Below are 20,138 nucleotides of genomic sequence, written 5' to 3'. Positions count from 1 at the left end.
TTTTTTCAAGTGATCTCAGACTGAGCTCAGGAAGATGTATCCCAAATTTAGCAAAAAAATCTCTTTCCGTTCACAATTTATAACCGTTTTAGTAAAAGTGGCCCTGCTGCCATCAAATATTTTAGTTCCCCTTATCGACCGTTAATTGAAATTTTGAATTGATTGTCAGACTCCAGAGAATATTCTTGCAGTGGTTTGGTTCCGATCGGGCCAAAAACCTAGGAGAAGTTCGCAAAAATAGGTTTTCCAAAAAAATGCAATTTACTCAAAATTGGCGCCTGAAGGGCGAGCAAATCGGAGATAGCCATTTTGTCCGCCTTGAGCCAAGGATTCCAACGATATAAGACACTTGATCCTGGGACAAACGGTCCAAGAGTTATGAGCGATTTAGTACTTTTGGTTGCTGTAGCGCCACCTATGGGCCATTCGGGGTCATACTCTGATAGGTTGTCCCCAAATTGAGGCCTACCATCTGGCCAGGTTTCACGTCTCTAGGCCTTACGGTTTGTCCTGCACGATGCGTTTTACGAATCCTTACAATTACAATAGGGTTTCAGCATTTCATGCTTGAACCCCTAATAAAGGCTCTTTGACAAAAAGCATTATATTTTTCAAGATTCCTATAGATATTGCAATATATTTTTATCATTTATTATTTTGGCCATGACAATCGTGTAGTAAAAAATCTGATATCGTAACAGTGCTAATCTAAATGATTTGAAATAAAGGTTGTGAGATGAATATGGTTATTTATGAAGAAAGAACAGAGAAACAGAGACATGTGAGGCTTCAGAAAGCTGTTGTTTAAATCTGCAAAGCAAATAATTGCTTTGAGTTTTGTACGCAATAAAAAAAACTGTATAAACAATGTGTCAATGCTGTTTATTAAGTCTAGATCAATGTGAATGGACACATGACACTTTTAAATCTATATCTATCAGTATTTTATAAAGTAGTATTTACTAACCGTGAATAATGACGATGTGGTGTTGCTTGTTCCTCCACTGAACTTGAACTGTCTTGAGCAGAAGTTACTTTGAAACTCCTTTAAACGTGCATTTTCATAAAGGACTGTGGAGTTGTTTTCTCCTGAACTCAAACCTGTTAAAACAGAACTTTTCCAGTAAACGTTCTTTACACGCCTGGACTTGAGGCATTGCCTTCTAAGGTACCTTTCCGGGTTTTTTTTTTTTTTTTTTTTTTGCTCTGTGGCCTGATTTCAAAGCCCTTGGAGATCTTCTTGAAAGATGATCCTCATTATTGATATCCACTGTTACAGCAGTGTCAGCTTGACAGATGTCATTGTTCTCATTGGCATCTTCAGTCAGGGTGGCATTACTGTAACCAGCAGCAGATTTCATGCTAAGTTGGCATTTGTCAACTGGGGAATCCTCTTTATTTTCCCCTGACACTTTGCACAACAAAAGTGAGGAGCCACTCAACTGTGTATTATTACTTCTAAAAATCTTGAGTCTTCCCTTATTTTTGACAAACTGAGAACGCCAAAAAGCGTTAGGTTGGTAAAATGAAAAAATGTAATTATGTAAATGTAATTATTGTAACTTTATTCCATTTTCTGTGTGCTTAACTTTACAATACACACTATTTATTAAATATAATATAAGTGGTGTTTTTATGCCAGTAGGGTAAAACATTTATTTGTTTTTATCAGCTGGACAACTGTAGGACTAATGTAGGTAATGTATATGTTGTCTACAACAATCATACCATAGTCAATGTGGGCTACTTTAATTAATTAATTAATTTATCAATTCACTAATGTGTCTATTTAACCCTCTGGGGTCTGAGGGGTTTTTGGGGTCCTTGAGATGTTCTGACATGCCCTGACATTTGTGCTTTTTTCAGTTGCTTATAAACATATTAATGGCAAAGGTGTAATTACACTCTATTTAGCACAAACAGGACTACCATAATATGTGAGCACCATGCATGTACATGTTTGTATTTTTGAGAGAATAATGGTCATGCATGGTTATTGAAAAAACTAAAAACTAAAGTTTCTGAAATAAGGCCACAAAACACATACTAAATATGTGACAATAAGACTTTTGACTAATGGATGTCGTTGCCTAGAGTTTTTTCTTCAAAATGATGTGAAAATCATCCTGCCCTTATCATTCACATAACACAATACATTGATTTAAATCTTGTAAAACACTTTTTGTTTGTAAAGGCAATATGCGCAAGGGGCGTCAACAATTCAACAGCATCATGCATATGTAGTGGTTCACACCTGAGGAGACAATGGGGCCCGCATACTTAATGAGCCATTCATTCAGGTGTGTCACCTATAGCCACAAGAAAGAATGCAAGAGCAATTTATGTATATATAATATATATATATATATGTATATTCTACCAAATTGGTTCACAGTTGGAAGCATTTCAAATTTTATTTTTATTTTTTTTCACAAATTTTGCTTGCAAATTGTATAATATCCAAGGAAAACATGTCTAGTAATTGTGCAGTTAATTCTCATACTGTATTTTCAGTTTTGGAATATGTATCCTCTCCCCAAATTTGTCAATAATAAAACACAATAAAAATTATTTAAAGAAAATGCTTATATTTACCTTTTAAAATTTGTTTACATCTACCTTGTAAATATATATTTTTTTATTAAAAAGGTTACAATTACAACAACAATTGAAGTGTAATCTTTCTTTGTAAAAACTAAAGTATACATTTTATCATACATATTTCAAAGTTAAGGATTCATTACTTCGAATATAGCCTACATTGACAAAACATACTATATTTAACATATTAGCAAAAAATTGGCAAACAAAAGCTTATTTGAGGTGGCAGATATTTTACAGTAAAAATGTATAATCTATCCAAAACTAATCAACGAAATGTTGTCTTTCATTTGTCTGTAACATAGGTCTTTCGTTTTTATTATAAGCCTGAACGCACTGAAAGCCCTCGCGCTGCTCATATGCAGAGAGAGAGAGATAAGACACTAGAACTGCACAATTCATCTTTAAAAGACTGTGATCTCCATCAAACACACTCGCAATCTTTCAATCCGTCTGTCTATTAAACTTTGACAAAATCATATCACAACATTCAGATCTGTGTTGGCGCTGCCGCTGACCCGGAGAGAGTCGTCATGAAACAGCTTCACAAACAGTCTTTTCAACCTCATAGTGTCATTATTTATGTGATGCAATAGTTCAAATTATGATAGAAGTACTTGGATAAAAGTTTAAAGTTCAAATATGAACACTGATGTCTACGATAGCGATCAAAATCAGCTTTTGATAGAAACTTGGTGCTTAAAATAACACATTTATCGATTACATTGTTTCGCCACTAAGTGGCGACAAGTGACTGTTAAAAATGTATTTGTTATTGAATCATTTATTCAAGAGACTGTAGTGTTGTATGATAGTCCTGAAATAAAAGTCAGAAAGATGTGATGATTTGTTTTTGTAAATATGACTCATCTTATACATCATGTACGGTCTGTATAAGTGTATGATTTAACTTTTCCCGATGGTCTAGTGTTTGCAATATATTGCAAAATCGAATCGCAATACTTGTAGAATCGCAATTGTTAACAAAAAAAAAAATCGTATCGGCACCCAAGTATCGTGATAGTATCGAATCGGGAGATAGGTGTATCGTCCCAGCCCTAGAAATTAGAGATCTCTTGGCAAAATAACTTGTTTGCCTCCGTGATTCAGGGAGAAAAGCTTACTAACAGGTCTAGACTAGTGCCAGTGCTGCCAACTCTCAGGCATTCAGTGCGAGACTCACGCTATTGACACTGTTCTCACACTTACTCACGTTACACAACCATATTCTCACGCAGTGAAAAATCACGAAGCAAAGAGACTGATTCTGACAGACAAGACAGAGCAGATTACTATGATATGAAAAAGTCTCAGCTTTCAAATTCTGTCTATTTTATTACAAAATTCAAACAATAATTACCGCACTATAATTCTTGGCAGCCCTGCTAGTGCTAAGCTAAAATGGTTAGCATTTCCCTTTGTATGCAATTTTGTGATTCGTTACCCAAAATAAACAAAATAAAGGCTCTTTGACAAAAAGCATTATATGTTTTCAAGATTTCTATAGATATTGCAATATATTTTTATCATTTATTATTTTGGCCATGGCAATCGTGTAGTAAAAAATCTGATATTGTAACAGTGCTAATCTAAATGATTTGAAATAAAGGTTGTGAGATGAATATGGTTATTTATGAAGAGAAACAGAGACATATGAGGCTTCAGAAAGCTGTTGTTTAAATCTGCAAAGCAAATAATTGCTTTGAGTTTTGTACGCAATAAAAAAACCCGTAGGCTATAAACAACGTGTCAATGTTGTTTATTAAGTCTAGATCAATGTGAATGGACACATGACACTTTTAAATCTATATCTATCAGTATTTTATAAAGTAGTATTTACTAACCGTGAATAATGACGATGTGGTGTTGCTTGTTCCTCCACTGAACTTGAACTGTCTTGAGCAGAAGTTACTTTGAAACTCCTTTAAACGTGCATTTTCATAAAGGACTGTGGGGTTGTTTTCTCCTGAACTCAAACCTGTTAAAACAGAACTTTTCCAGTAAACGTTCTTTACACGCCTGGACTTGAGGCATTGCCTTCTAAGGTACTTGTATGGGACATGTGAATGTCTTTTTATTCCACAAGTTTTGACGCGTATCTTCTTGCCTTGTATTCACACTCGAAATCCATATAGTTCGTTTATCACTGTTTATTCTTCCAAACCAACAAGAATCACGTTTCTTACATACAGCATAATCCTCTTGTGCAGCGATGTCTTCTCAACAACTTGTTTGTAGAAATACTATACTTATAAGGCAATGCTATAATAAACGGTCAAAAGCTTGTGTTCTCCCAACGAGCATCTGCACTTATTGCATGAGCTTCAAACTTTTTTTACATGTGCTACAAAATGGACGTTACTGAACATGCGCAGTAAGAACAAATATAAAGTAAAGAAGTATATTCAACAGGAAATGACTAATTAACATAAATAATAATTGTATCAAATTTACATATACAAATATGAAAATATACATTTTGAAATATGAAATATGGCTCTTAGGCCGTGTGTCCACCAAAGCGTTTTTACTCGCGGCTGGCGTGTTTTTTCAATTGTTTTCAATGGGAGCGCCGCGTTTTTTAAACGCCATGAGCGTAACGAGGCGCTGAGCGTCTTTTTCACGCTGAAGCGCTGAGCGCTCGGCGTTTTTTACTGGTCGCCGAGAGTTGAAGAATGTTCAACTTTTGGTAAAACGCAGCGCTCATCACTGTCACTTTTTACCCAACCGTCCAATCACAGTGAAGGAGGGGCGGGACTAATACCACACCGACCAACCGCGTCCGCCACATGATTCTGCTTGTACAACGTCAACAGATGACAACAACAAGCATAATAACGGAACAAAATCAAGAGCCAGATAAAATACATTACATTGTATTGACATTTTAATATAGAATCAACACAGAAACAAAATATGTGTGAAATGAGATACTAGTAAGACTTTCGCGGATATTCCGTATCATAACAAGCAAAGTGTCTCGGTCTCAACTGAAAAAACGCTGCGCTGCCAAAACGCTCTCAAGCGCCCACAGCTGAGCGTTTATAGCAGAGCGCCTAGCGTTTTCAGCTGGCTAATAACGCTTTGGTGGACACACGGCCTTACAGTACTTTTCCGGTATTTTTATTTATTTATTTATTTTGTTTGCTCTTTGGCCTGATTTCAAAGCCCTTGGAGATCTTCTTGAAAGATGATCCTCATTATTGATATCCACTGTTACAGCAGTGTCAGCTTGACAGATGTCATTGTTCTCATTGGCATCTTCAGTCAGGGTGGCATTACTGTAACCAGCAGCAGATTTCATGCTAAGTTGGCATTTGTCAACTGGGGAATCCTCTTTATTTTCCCCTGACACTTTGCACAACAAAAGTGAGGAGCCACTCAACTGTGTTTTATTACTTCTAAAAATCTTGAGTCTTCCCTTATTTTTGACAAACTGAGAACGCCAAAAAGCGTTAGGTTGGTAAAATGAAAAAATGTAATTATGTAAATGTAATTATTGTAACTTTATTCCATTTTCTGTGTGCTTAACTTTACAATACACACTATTTATTAAATATAATATAAGTGGTGTTTTTATGCCAGTAGGGTAAAACATTTATTTGTTTTTATCAGCTGGACAACTGTAGGACTAATATATATGTTGTCCACAACAATCATACCATAGTCAATGTGGGCTACTTTATTTAATTAATTTATCAATTCACTAATGTGTCTATTTAATGCTTTTCTTGTTTTTTCAAATATTGATTAAAAATAAAATGTTTCCTAAAAGTATTTTGATATTAAAGGGATACTTCACCCCAAAATGAAAATTCTGTCATCATTTATGCGACCTCAAGTTTTTCCAAACCTGTATGAATATCTCTGTTCTGCTAAACACAAAGAAAGATAGGGGAGTGCGGGGCACAACCTAACGCAGGGCTAGTTGTAACACGCTTGTTTTAAATACTTCCACACATGCTTGGATGACGAAACTTGGTATATTTACTAGTTGCCATATCAACACTATATATAAAAAAATTTTTTTTTTGGAAGATATCCATTGACATATATTAAACCATAGCAAAAGTAAATTTCTTACTTTAGTTAATTTTTCATCTCTATTTTTTGTGTTTATTTAAAATAAGACAAATCTGATATTATTTTAATCTCCAAGATGTTATTTAACAGTTGAGATAGTTCTTTAATGCTTCGCTAACTAGCAGAAGACACTAGCAGGGTTTAAATCCCAGTTGTGCATGCGGGGGCATGTTGTCACACTGCGTTACAATGTGCCACTATTAGAAATATGCTATTATATTCTATACTTTTATTAATTTTATTGGGAAAACGTGAGAAAAAGGTGAATAAAGACTGAGAGTCAATATTCAGAAATGACTAATTATTTATTTGTTTTGAACTATGTTGTATAGCTGTGTTTTCATGTGTTCGTAGTCAAAACTCAAAAAAATTGTTTATATTTAATTATTAAAAATTGGCATTATTTTATATGAAAAAGTTTTTTAATTGTATTTTATTTAGAAAATATTTTTATTTGTTTTGTATATATTTTTTTATTAGATCAGATAACATTTTAAGCTGTCATATGTTATGTTACAATGTGCCCCACACATGTTACAATGTACCCCACCTATGGGGCATGTTGTCACATTTCACTTCCATTCTTTCGGGGTATGTCAAGAAAAAAGTATATACTGTATTAATAAAACAAAACCACATAATTGTACTAGACATGTGGGAAATTAATGTGGGAAAAAATAAATACTCTGAACCATAAGTAAATTTACACAAACTGAGAAAGTCAAAAAGCGTTAGGTTGTGCCCCGCTCTCCCCTACTATATGTTGAAGAATGTTGGAAACCTTAGAAATAATAGGGGAAAAAATACTATGGAAGTTAATGGTGGCCCAGAACTGGTCAGCTTCCCACATTCTTCAACATTTCTTCCTTTGTGTTCAACAGAACAAAGACATTTATACAGGTTTGTGTAAACTGTTGGAGTAACTGGACCGCTGCTAGAAGAGAGAGGGAAAAAAAACATTTGACCATTTCAAGTTGAAGTGACTGTCACACCGTGTCCTGACTACACATGACACGACGCCGCGATAAAAGGTATCTTTTCCATGTTAATCAGGGTTTTTGTCCTAACCAGGCGCGACGGCGACACGCGACGATTCTATTTTAGAAACGGTTTCTATTTTTCTTGCTGGAACAACAAACACAAAGTGTGGCAATGATAATCTCAGGTACTGTTTTTGTGCTTTATTTAATGTTTAAAGCGTGTAATGTGACTTTGAATATCATTTAGTGCTCCAGCTTTGTAGCTGTAAAAGCAACAATGGATAATTCACCTCAGATCTTGAAATGAAACAAATGGAAACAAGAACGTTAAAACTGTGAACAAACAAGTGTATTATTTGACACAGATTGTTGTAGTAACTCAGTAGCCTATGTATTTTTTAAATGGTGTAATATTTGTGAATTAGATTTTTTGTCCATTTTCTTGCGAGTGCCGTCAAGATTACTCTCTTTACGTGCACTTGCCGCGAGACTCCGCCCACACGCTGTTCTGATGATTGACGTTGTGGCGTCTCACAGTCGCGTCGCGTCTAGTGTGGACAGACCAAGCGGCAACCTCCCCGTCTCTCTTGAAACCAACACGGAAGTGAGTTAAACTGCAATTCATTGACTGGCCGCTTGAGGCTAGTGTCAAAAGTGAGTCAAATCATGTTAAAATGCCAAATTTTACAGCAGAAAAAAACGTGTTTACAGCCTGGATCTCTATGTGGCTTTGGTCTATACAGCTAATTTTGCCCTTCATGACAACTGTGAGGGGGTGAAGTTTTTTATAACTCATCCGTTTAGTTGATTAATCCTTAAAGTTCTGCATAATTAAGGGTGTGTCCACGTTTGAGTGACAGGTGGATTGCCACTGATGTCAATGCTAGCCGTTTGTCTGCTGTTACTAGCCGTCACTTCACCTCAGCAAATGTTAGCTGCTGAACTTGCCATCTCTGCAGTGTTTGTGCTTTTTTTCGGGATTATTTCATAAAATTTAATACACCCATTACTTCGCCCACGGCTTAGGATTCCGTCGTTGTCGTCGAGTATCGTTCGAGAGAACAACCAGCGCTGTATTTCAGTAGTTTGCCTCTGTGAACATGCACTAATGGATGTCTGACAATTTCGTTGCTTTTTGGAGTTTTCAGATTTAAAAACGTAAATAAAGGCTCGTTCGTTCTGCTCTCACGGAACAGATAGATTATAATATGTTTATGTACCGTCAGATGAAATCCTGCAGGTGTCGGCGCTTTCTCCGTCCGTGCTATAAATGCACATGAGCGTGGATTTTGTATCGCATTTACTTGAACTTCATAGGCAATATATCTATGGTTTAACCCATTTGAGAGGCAGCCAAAATCAGAATTTAAAATGGACTGAATAAGCTTTCTACGAACTTGACGAGCGATGCCGCGCTGACGGACCATAGACTATAAAAAGAGTGACTGACATGTATGTACATAAATCACTGTCACACACACTCTCTCAGAGTAATATTAAGTTACTGCATAATACATTTTCAACTAGCAGAATAGTACAGAATCACGATACACAGTCTCACATGTAGCCATGTCTATTAACTATTATAATATTTCAAAGGGCAAAAACAGGAACTTTTAATTGGCTTTACATCATCAACTGTCACTTTAGCGCGAGGCCCTGTGCAGTCGCAGACTTGGTACTGTCGGTAGCATAACCTTATAGCATTACCTCCCCAGCCTGAGCTAACTCGTTCACGTAGAGCTAGGTGGGCGTGATTTCAGATAGCCAGGCTCCTCAGCTCCACTCACGCCTCGCCTCTTTGCCCATTTTCTGTTATCCGGGAGTGACGCGAGGCCAAGATGGCGACGGCCGGCTCCGCCCACTTTAGGCTTCAAAAATGCTCTTCAGAAATCTACGGGTGACGTCACGGACACTACGTCCATATTTTTTTTACAGTCTATGGGACAGACACACTGCCTGTCGCTGGAATTTTATCGCGTCGTGTGTAGTTAGGACACGGTGTCAGACACGTCGAAAAAGTTAGTTTTGATTAAATTAGTGGATCAGTGCTGACACAAGCTAAAACTGTTTCAGATCAGTTAAATAAAAATAACCAGTTCAAAGGGATGATTTGTTCACGAACCGAACATCACTACATTCAAGTGCTATTTAGGTTACGGTTGATTTGGGAAACGACACGAGTTTATTTCGAAATTTGAATACGTATACAGTGGTGGCCAAAATTATTAGAACGGTAAGATTTTTAATATTTTAAAAGAAGTCTCCTCTGCTCACCAAGGCTTCATTCATTTGATTCCAAAATACAGCAAACAGTAATATTGTGAAATATTTTTTTCAATTTAAAATAACCGTTTTCTATTTGAATATATTTTAAAATGCAATTTATTCCTGTGATCAAAGCTGAATTTTCTGCATCATTACTCCAGTCTTCAGTGTCACATGATCCTTCTGAAATCAGTATAATATGATTTACTGCTCTAAAAACATTTATGTTACATTTATCAGTGTTGAAAACAGTTGTGAAAAAAATGTTCAGGACTATTTGATGAATTGAAAGTTCAAATGAACAGCATTTATCTAAAATAGAAATCTTTTGCAAAATAATAAATGTCTTTACTGTCACTTTTGATCAATTTAATGGATCCTTGCTGAATAAAGGTATTAATTTCTTTAATTTCTTTCTAAAATAAAGAAGTAAAATTCGAACTGACCCCAAACTTTTGAACGGTAGTGATAATGTTACAAAAGCTTTCAATTTCAGATCAGTGCTGTTCTTTTGAACGTTATATTCATCAAATAATCATGAAAATTTTTTTACACAATTGTTTTCAACACTGAAAATAATCATAAATGTTTCCTGAGCATCAAATCATCATATTAGAGTGATTTCTGAAGGATCATGTGACACTGAAGACTGGAGTAATGATGCTGAAAATTCAGCTTTGATCACAGGAATAAATTACACTTTACTATATATTCACATAGAAAAGTAATTTTAAATTGTAAAAATGTCACAATATTACTGTTTTTGCTGTATTTTGGATCAGAAAAAAGAATGCCTTGGTGAGCAGAAGAGACTTCTTTTAAAACATAAAAAAAATCTTACCGTTCTAATATTTTTGGCTACCACTGTGTTTATATATAAGTTGTTCCACCTTATTTGTTTTCTCTTTAAAAAGAGTTAAAAGGATATCCCACCTTCCTTTTATGGCGGAAGTTTCTTTCATCTATCACAACAAATCCCGTTCTTCCCCTCATGTGTTGTCCTGTCTTCCTTCTGGACTTCTTCAAGGCTTTCCTGCAGACTAATCTCAGTTTACAGGTCATGTTAGTAAGGGTACCAGAGCTTCCAGCAATGCCATCCTGCACCATGTCGACCTGCCGTAAATGTAATCCTTGACAGAATCTGTCAGCAATATAGAAATGTTTGTTACTTACACCTACGTATATATATAAAAGTCATCCAATTTTGTAAACTCGTCTTGGTCTTGTCAAAAATGTATCCTTGTGCAGTACCGTCAAGCAATTCGTTACATCGCGAGACCTGATATCATGCGATACTTCCTGACGGCGAGGCCGATAACCCGCCATCTCAAAGTTGCAAGTGAGTTTTTTCCGCGCTCAGGCACCAGGGGGGTTCGAAACCACCACCATTCAACCTGAAATAAGTAATATTACCATTCCACTGACTCCGAAGCTGTTCAGTTAAGGTAAAAAAGTTACTTAGATCACCTTTAATGTCCTTGTGCTCAGAGTGATAAAATCTTTCTTGAAAGTCCCATTGTTGGACTCATACTCATACATAACGACGTAACCGTGAAGGCCTGCGCCTTTTTCCACGCGATTGTCCGTGAAAAAAAAAATCTGTTGTACGTCATCTGTCGTTAAATGTACACTTATTGATACATTTGTATTTTTAAATGGTCAGGAAGCATATTAAATAATTGAACTGAAAAATATGTTATTAGTCCTTAATAAGTAAATATGTAATAGTAAGTAATTCAAATTTGACCGGATGTGCTTACTAACCAACCACAAGAGTGATTCTGTCTTGTTTAAGCAAGAGCACAAAGCTGGATTTTATAACTGGTAATAAAAAAAAAGGGAAAATCCAAAAATATAATTAAAATGTTAAATGATTTGAGAATGAGTGGTGTACGGCCAGTGATTAATTTTATAACATGCTGGGAAAACGTAACTGAAGGGGAGGAATCATTTACGGCAATAGAGTTCGTCTGTAGGGACGGAGATTGCTTTTACAAGACGTTGGATCAACGGCGACCTGATTCGGCAGAAAGTTCAGTAGGAGAAAGCATGGCTGATCGAAGAATTCTGCGTAAAAGGCTACCACCCAATAAATGAAAATGATGATGATACTGCCGGTAATTTATGTATTTTAAGTTCTATGCATATTATCACATGATTAGCAGCATATGTGTGTAGTAGGCCTATAATTAGCAAATGCACATTGACAAGCTGGGTCAATTGGCGAGGCAATTTAAAGTTCATTAGCAAAACTGGGTCAATATTTCATTCAGCAAAACACAAATTCGTTATTTCAGTAATGAAGGTAGGCCTAACTGTTAATGAAATGTTTGAAATCAAGGAAAGGTCTGAATTGCATATTTGATTTTATTCTCCTCTAAACCACAAAACCATTCTGCTGCACTTTCCTAAACATCCGTGTTTCACGATGCAGGTGAAAATGTGATATTTTGAGTCAAAGGATTGTTCATATTTTGTTAAAGGTCATTAAAAATGAATTTCCATTTGTTGGCATGACTAGATTCAGATGTTTAATATAATTAAAGTTGGATGTCCATCATAGAGATAATCACCATATTTATAGTGAAACCATCATATTTAAATATATGATATTATAAATATTAGGGGGTGTGACGGGACAGATTTTCACCTCAACAAGAAATATCACGTTTTAATGTCACGTTTTAATATTGCGAGATCTCGTGGCATGCAGTGGCGGCGCCAGGGGGGAGCTAGGTGGTGCTGTAGCTCCCCCTATAATAGCCATAGCACCTGCCCAGCACCCCCAAGAAATGTCTGTAATTTTTTTATATTTATATTTTAATGTCATGTTTGAATAGTCTTTTTCATGTTGTTAAAAATAGGAATTAAATAATAATTTAAAAATCGCGAGCGGACGCTTGCAGGCGGGCACGGGCGCGGTGAGAGCTGAGCGAGCAGGAACGAGTAACGTTAGTGAGTTGTCGTCGAAAAAGATGGATAAAGCAAAAAAGCTGTCGGGGACTAAAAATAGAAAAAGAAAGAGGAAAAGGAGATGGCATGTCAATTGATGCGACAGCAGCTACTGTAAATAAGTGGATGGTGAATGGCAACAGGTAGGATTTAAAGTGTGACGTCCAGGCATGTAGGCTACTGGCCATCGGGACTACCGGGAGATTCCCGGTGGGCCGACGTGCTTTTTGGGCCGATACATCTCATACTTTTTTTTTGTCTTAACGGACCATAAAACTCGTACATCGGCGGCCCATTCGTTTTGTTTTGCTTAATTGGCGGCGCATGGGTTAGTGCCGGTGTAATGCATTGGTTAAAAAAAAGTCAGCGTTAGTTTTTTTTTTCTTACACCCCATGAAACACGCAAGTTAGCTCAGCGGCCCATTGGTTCTTTTCTTGATTGACACTGGGCTGGCCCAATCACATCTTTAATGTGAAGTATAGAAATATACTCTTTCAACTATAGAAATTAGTACAAAATTAATTATGGAAGTTTCCTTTATTTTTCAGTGCATTTGTTTTACAATATATGGCTATTACTATCATGGGATTAATATTATAACTATTATTATGTAGTAGTGTAATGTAGACTGACACTGTAACTAAAAGAGGTTTGAATTTTTCTTTAATTTGCACACTGAATATGGGTTGGAGCTTTTAATTTTTAACTCTCAAAGTGCACCAGATTGATGATTGCCAAAATTGTTGCTGCATACCCCTCTGACACTGGATAGTTGTGTCCCTGTCTATATCCCTTGCGTTGAATACTTTTACATATATATACAGTATATATATATACTACTTATAGTCGCAGAACGAGTGTAGTTAATTTGCGGGCATGTACGCATGTGTATACTTTCATTATGGTGTTGTTCATGATGGCGTTTCATTATGGTGGTCCAATGCGACCTCTATAATGAAACGCCCCAAAATTCAAAGCACCTTCTCTTAAAGGGATACTCCACTTTTTTCGGAAATAAGCTCATTTTACATCTCCCCCAGAGTTAAACAGTTGAGTTTTACCGTTTTAGAATCCATTCAGCCGAACTCCGGTTCTGACGGTACCACTTTTAGCATAGCTTAGCACAGATCATTGATTCTGATTAGTCCAGTAGCATTTCTTTCAAAATGACCAAAAAGTTTCAATATTTTTCCTATTTAAAACTTGACTCTTCTGTAGTTAAACCGTGTACTAAGATCGACGGAAAATGAAAAGTTGCGATTTTCTAGGCTGATATGGCTAGGAACTACTCTCATTCCAGCGTAATAATCAAGGAACTGTGTGTCTGTACCATGGGTGCAGCAGGCGTAATGATATGACGCAGCGCCTGAAAATAGTCCCCAGCTCGGTAACTTCTTCCAACGTGACCGGGACTAAGTTTGTCTAACCTATTAGACCTATTTTCAGGCGCTGCGTCATATCACTACGCCTGCTGCACTCATGGTACAGCCGCACAGTTCCTTGATTATTACGCCGGAATGAGAGTAGTTCCTAGTCATATAGGCTTAGAAAATCGCAACTTTTCATTTTCCGTCGATCTTAGTACACGGTTTAACTACAGAAGAGTCAAGTTTTAAATAGGAAAAATATTGAAACTCTTTGGTCATTTTGAAAGAAATGCTACTGGACTAATCAGAATCAATGATCTGTGCTAAGCTATGCTAAAAGTGGTACCGTCAGACCCGGAGTTCGGCTGAATGGATTCTAAAACGGTAAAACTCAACTGTTTAACTCTGGGGGAGATGTAAAATGAGCATATTTCCGAAAAAAGTGGAGTATCCCTTTAAGTGTTGAGCATCCCCATAGCACCTGCAACAGAAAATCTCTGGAGCCGCCACTGGTGGCATGCGATCTCGTCACACCCCCAATATTCATTGTTACTACATTAATGGGATCTCCTTAATCAAAGCTTTCTCATTCTTTATTTCTTTATTTATTTTTTTGTGTTATTAAACAAAAATACATTTCCTGGTAATTCCTTCTAAATGATTTGGTAATACTTCAGTCATTACTGTATTACCATGATCTTGACTTTAGAGTTAATCATGCGTCATGCATTATCTCACACCTTGGCAATAGCATCGCCATTGGCTAGAAAATGTTCTAGTTTACTCACAAGACTAATATAGATATAATATAGCTATTTAGATAGATGGAGTGTTAAAGTGCAATAGTGTTTACATTGATTTTCTTTATTTTCTATATTCCACCAGGAGCATCAGCAACAACACCAACATTATTTGTGTCCCTACAAATAATGAAGGAAGAAAATGCTTTTTTAAAAGCTAAAATTAAGTTACTTGAGGATAAATGCAAGGACATCGAAACTGAGAGAGATTTCCTATGTCGCAGTCTGACCAATGGTACATCGCTGTATCTCTAAAAGCAACTATACCTTACAACCCGTTAAAAGTTATACTCAGTAATGTGTACTACAAATACTGTTGGCTCTTATGAGAAATTTCTTGATGTTCCTCATTTTTAATCTGCTTTGAATAAATGTGTCTGCTCATAATTGCTACTGTACAGTAAATGGTCATAGCACTTTCGCCTCTTGCACATTAAGAACAGCTTTTGACATGTCAAGCCACTGGCATGATAGGAATCTTCATATCTTACAAGTGTTTAAAAAGTGATATTAATGAACTTGTTGAAGAATGCTGTATCACAGTCTTCCAGTACGGAAGATGACCTTCACACGGAGAGGGGGAAAAGGCAAAGAGAAGAGGAAGAGCGCAGAGGAAAAAAAAAAACATTGCAAAGTTGACTCCTCGTCCTCCTGTGAATCATCAATCTCATCCTCATCTCAGTCCTCTTCATCTCCTGCACCGCGTAAATCCAGCAAAAACAAGGATAAAACCAAGAAAAGGAATGTAAACAAAAAGCATAAATTCACTAGAGGTGTGTATTTTAGATGTCTTACAGTAATCGTTGTGTACAGTGGGGGTGTAATGGTTCAGATTACTCACCGTTCTGGTTTTTATCAGGGTTTTAGGGTCACGGTTTCAGTACAGTTTGGTACTGTATGTGCTATGTTCAGTAAAACATAGGACAATTGAGGCTTTTTATTCGTTTGAGTAACTAAATTAAAGCTAGGTCTGACTATTTAAGTGGCTATATTCTGTTTATAAATAAGTATAAGTATTACACTATTGATGCTGTTAAAGCTTCCTCAGAACACTGAAGATACCAACACATCAACAAGTGACATTTCACCGGACGTTTTCCGGCTGGCTTATTCTTACGAACGTTACGTGCATATGGTCAGTTGACAAATAAAAACAAAGAAAATAAGAACAAATAATCAAACTACAAAAAAAGAGCACAAATGAATACAATAGCGCAAAGATACAAATAAAATAAGCAATGCTTTTTGGGTTGATCAGGTGTCTAACTGTAGTTTTCAGGTACAGATGTAACAGTTCTAGTAAACTGTTACCTATCTCCTATGTTGAATGCAAGTTGTAATTTCACTCCCTGCCATTAGAGGGCACTAGGGAGCCATTATCTGGGAGATCTCTCCAGGCCAGAGAGTTAAAGGAAGAGGGAAGTGTGAGTTAGGTATACCTGTTAGCTGAGAGCACATGCTCTTTCCATGCTTTCATTTGGAAAACCCTGTTGAGGAACTTCTGTGTTCGATATCTCAATGTGAGTTGATTTATTTGTTTCTTTAACATTAACCTGTTAACCGTTGCCAGCGCGCACTGAAGCGTTATTTATTTATTTAATTCAAAATTACTATCAGATTTAATGTTATACCTTGACAAACTATACATAATTAAAAAGATATAATACTCAAGTTTCAGTATTTGACCACTATTGTATTCTGAGAAACTCATAGTGACAGTTATGTCTTAATTTGTGTCAGGAGTTATGAAATGAAAAAATGAGTCGATACCTTTAATATGAATTATGCGCGTCAGCCGCTTTCATTCATAAAAAACTCCGTGCTGTCGTCATGACAGCGATACACAAAACAACGTCCTTCAGGGCTTTAGCTCAAAACTGTGCAGATTTGGAGAAATATTGATAGATTCTCATAGATTTACATCATATTTCTATAGACAGGAATAATATTTATTGAATTTATACCCAAATGCGTCGATGTAATCTTTATGAGCATTTGGTATTCCGATACTGTGTTTTTTAATTCATACCAGCAGCCTGAGGGCGCTACATGCACAATAATAGTCCATATATGGAACATGAAGAAGAGCCATGATCATGTGACATTCCAGGACGTCACTGATACCTGACTGATACACACAAACCTAACAAGAGATCGCGCTGTAACATGCAGATACAGATGTTTTGAAGACAATAAACATGATTGCACTGATATTTGAGTTACCTGTGTTTTTCAAGCCATGCCAGGTATTTTCATAATAATAGATTATATTTATAATGTAATGCTAATCTATATAGACTATCATTGTGCAGAACACTATCCAATAGTATATTTTCTGTCAAATTTTTTTTATCTGAAGCCAAATTAGATCACAGAAGATTATTTAAAATACTCAACGTGCGTTAAAAAGTAAGTTTAGAGCACAAACATGGTTTTAATCTCAAATTGTCGTGTATTGATGGTGTGCTAAGCTAACATGCTAGCTAGCCCTAGGTGCACCTGCTACCTAGAAGTTATACTTTTATTATTTTTTGAATGCTACCTGAAATGTGTCTTTATTCAAGAAATGCATTTGATACAGTTTAAAATGTGTGGTAAACTTTGAGAAAAGAAATTAGGGACTGAAACCCTATGAATAGCCTGTGAATAGCCAGTCGTTAGTAGCTGTAATGCAGACAAAAGAAATGCATATTTCGAGCCATAACCAGGCTGGAGAGGTGTGAATGTGTGCAGGGGGAGACTGAGACTGAATGGGGATCGTCTGCACCACAAAACAATAGAGACAATATACTGGATAGATGGTTAGAAGATGACAATAAACATCAGTAGCATTTTAGCGTCAAATCAAAATAAAGTCATTTGACATGGTCTTGAAAAACATTTAACCAAATACAGAGTTTTGGACTTATTATCTTCAGATTTTAAACATAGAATGTTTAGACATATGGCTTTAGCTGTAGTGCATTTCTAGATTGCTCCAGTGCCAACTTCAATTTTATTTTCATGAGGATGTTTCATAAAAATTAATTTCTAATAATTTTACAAAACTTTGAAGCTATTTATAACAATTTTTGTCATTATGACAATAATTAATTCTATATTTACAATAAACTGCCAGGTGTCAGCTTTCAAATGAGATCATACTTGTGCTTTTAATGCAAAGGGTTCATGAACTGTATCTGTTTCAGTTTGGGTATGTCATTTCTGGGGATTTTTCAAAAGTGGGGTTGCAGCTTAACAGGTTAACAAAGGTTTATAGTGCGAAAGTATTTTGCTTGCTGAACCTCATGTTGTATTGTTTGTTTTATTTTGATCAGAGGGTTTTGGTATCTGCTTGATATTGAGGGCTTCTCAACTGGTTCAAGTTCTTTGTGTCATTATCTTCAACGTGGAAGTATATCCGAACTCCTGAATGAAAAGACACTTTTTCTTTGGATTAACCCTTGATTGAACAAATGTGGAAGATGTTCTTCTAAACATCCTAAACATCTACAATGGTGTGATGGACCAAAGACATTTGTGCTAACTTTGGACTTGAATATTGGGTGTACATTTATAAGATTTTCCTTCCAAACACTCTGCCTCATGTAATTTTGTCAAGACATTTTGTATGATCTAAAAATGTATACTGTACCTAAGGGAAATATAACTGTTGGTAAATGGTGATTGATCCCTCCTCATTTATTTATGTGACCCTTGACTTTAGTGTTACATATTTTGGCGCCCGAACAGGGACTATAACCACCATACCTACAACTTTCCTCTAAAGTGAAATGGGAGTATGCTTTTTTGAAATATATGCTTTCTTTGGATAAGCTTATTTTTTCCCCCATTTGTGTTTTCCCAAGTGCTTGGTTGCAATTATTTAAGAATATATGAAAGGGTTGTGACCGATAACTTCCTCATATTTGGGTTTAAGACTTGGCTGAGGCTCTGGCATGAGACAACGTTGAGGCTAGTCCCAAAATGGATCCAGATTATACTTCTGAACCTTTTTTAACCCGACGTGAGCCAGTTCGAGAGCTGATATGCTCATTCGACAGCCTGTATTTAGAGTCAGAAGGCGGAGTGGCTGTTCCAGAAGAAGACAATGACTCAAGTTATCTACCACCTCCACCACCACCTGAAGAGGAGGATGAAAGCCTGATCAGTCTTACTATTGCGACAAAGGTGAGACAACTGGAGATCAGAATGGATAAGATGGAGAAAGAGAGTGTAGAACGTGTTCATGGAGTGGACACCACTATTCAGAATTCTCTTCAGCAATATGACCGTCGTTTGATTGCTATAGAGAGGCTGATGCCAGACTTGATAAAGCTAATGACCACTCAATCATCATTCAACCAAAGTTTGAAGAAGTTGGAGGAAGAGCTTGTTGATTTTGTAGAAGAAAAGAGTAGCCGCCTGAAGAAAACCCTAGAAAACCAGCTACAAGAGATGGGTAAAACTGTGATGGATTGCATGAAAAGAAGAGACAACCATCTTAAGTCTTTGCTTTGTCTTACACCTGGAGCTACCTCCACACCAACTACCACCTCAACACCAGATGTACCATTAACTCCCATGTTACAGCAGCCGCCTTACAGAATGGCCGTTAAAATCGAATTCCCCAAGTTTGGAAGCACAGGAGCTGAAGACCCGATAGCTTATCTGGAAAAATGTGCAGAGTATCTAGCTGTCCGACCCATGAGTGACGCTGAAATATTAGCAACTCTGCCATCGGTACTGACACATACCGCCAAGGATTGGTGGGTGGCTGAAAAAGCACAAGTTAAAACATGGAGTCAGTTTAAAACTGCCTTTTTACGGTCCTTTTTACCCGATGATCATGAGGTTGAAGCGGAAAGAAGGATAAGAGAGAGAAAACAAGGGATTGATGAGGATCTTCGAACGTTCGCTTTCCAGTATCGAGCCTTATGCCTTAGACTGAAACCAACGATGTCTGAAAGAGAGATTCTGCAGGCTGCCTTAAGAAACTGTAATCCCCGTCTTGCTAGTATTTTGAGAGGAACAGTGACTACCTTTGATGACTTGGTGCGCACAGGAGCTTTGGTAGAGCGGGACATTGCTGAGGAGAGGGCCTTCT

The 20,138-nt window shown here is 36.7% G+C and overlaps 2 protein-coding genes across 2 annotated transcripts in view; both read right to left on the bottom strand.

Moving 5' to 3' along the window:
* The window catches only part of LOC311289546 (stonustoxin subunit beta-like), a 58,456-nt gene extending 53,492 nt beyond the window's left edge, over positions 1–4,964 (bottom strand). Inside the window, exons 1-2 of the mRNA XM_084407635.1 lie at positions 4,651–4,964; positions 968–1,172 (exon numbers count right to left, since the gene is read on the bottom strand). The gene's annotated coding sequence lies outside the window, so the exon portion shown is untranslated. The remainder of the gene's footprint in view (positions 1–967; positions 1,173–4,650) is intronic.
* The window catches only part of LOC311289545 (protein NLRC3-like), a 138,366-nt gene that overhangs the window by 52,717 nt on the left and 65,511 nt on the right, over positions 1–20,138 (bottom strand). The window lies entirely within an intron of this gene.

This window comes from Rutilus rutilus, assembly GCF_951802725.1.
Source record: "Rutilus rutilus genome assembly, chromosome: 4".
NCBI classification, from domain to species: domain Eukaryota; kingdom Metazoa; phylum Chordata; class Actinopteri; order Cypriniformes; family Leuciscidae; genus Rutilus; species Rutilus rutilus.
Note: the sequence above shows the minus strand (reverse complement) of the source record. Positions and strands in the feature narration are given on the sequence as shown.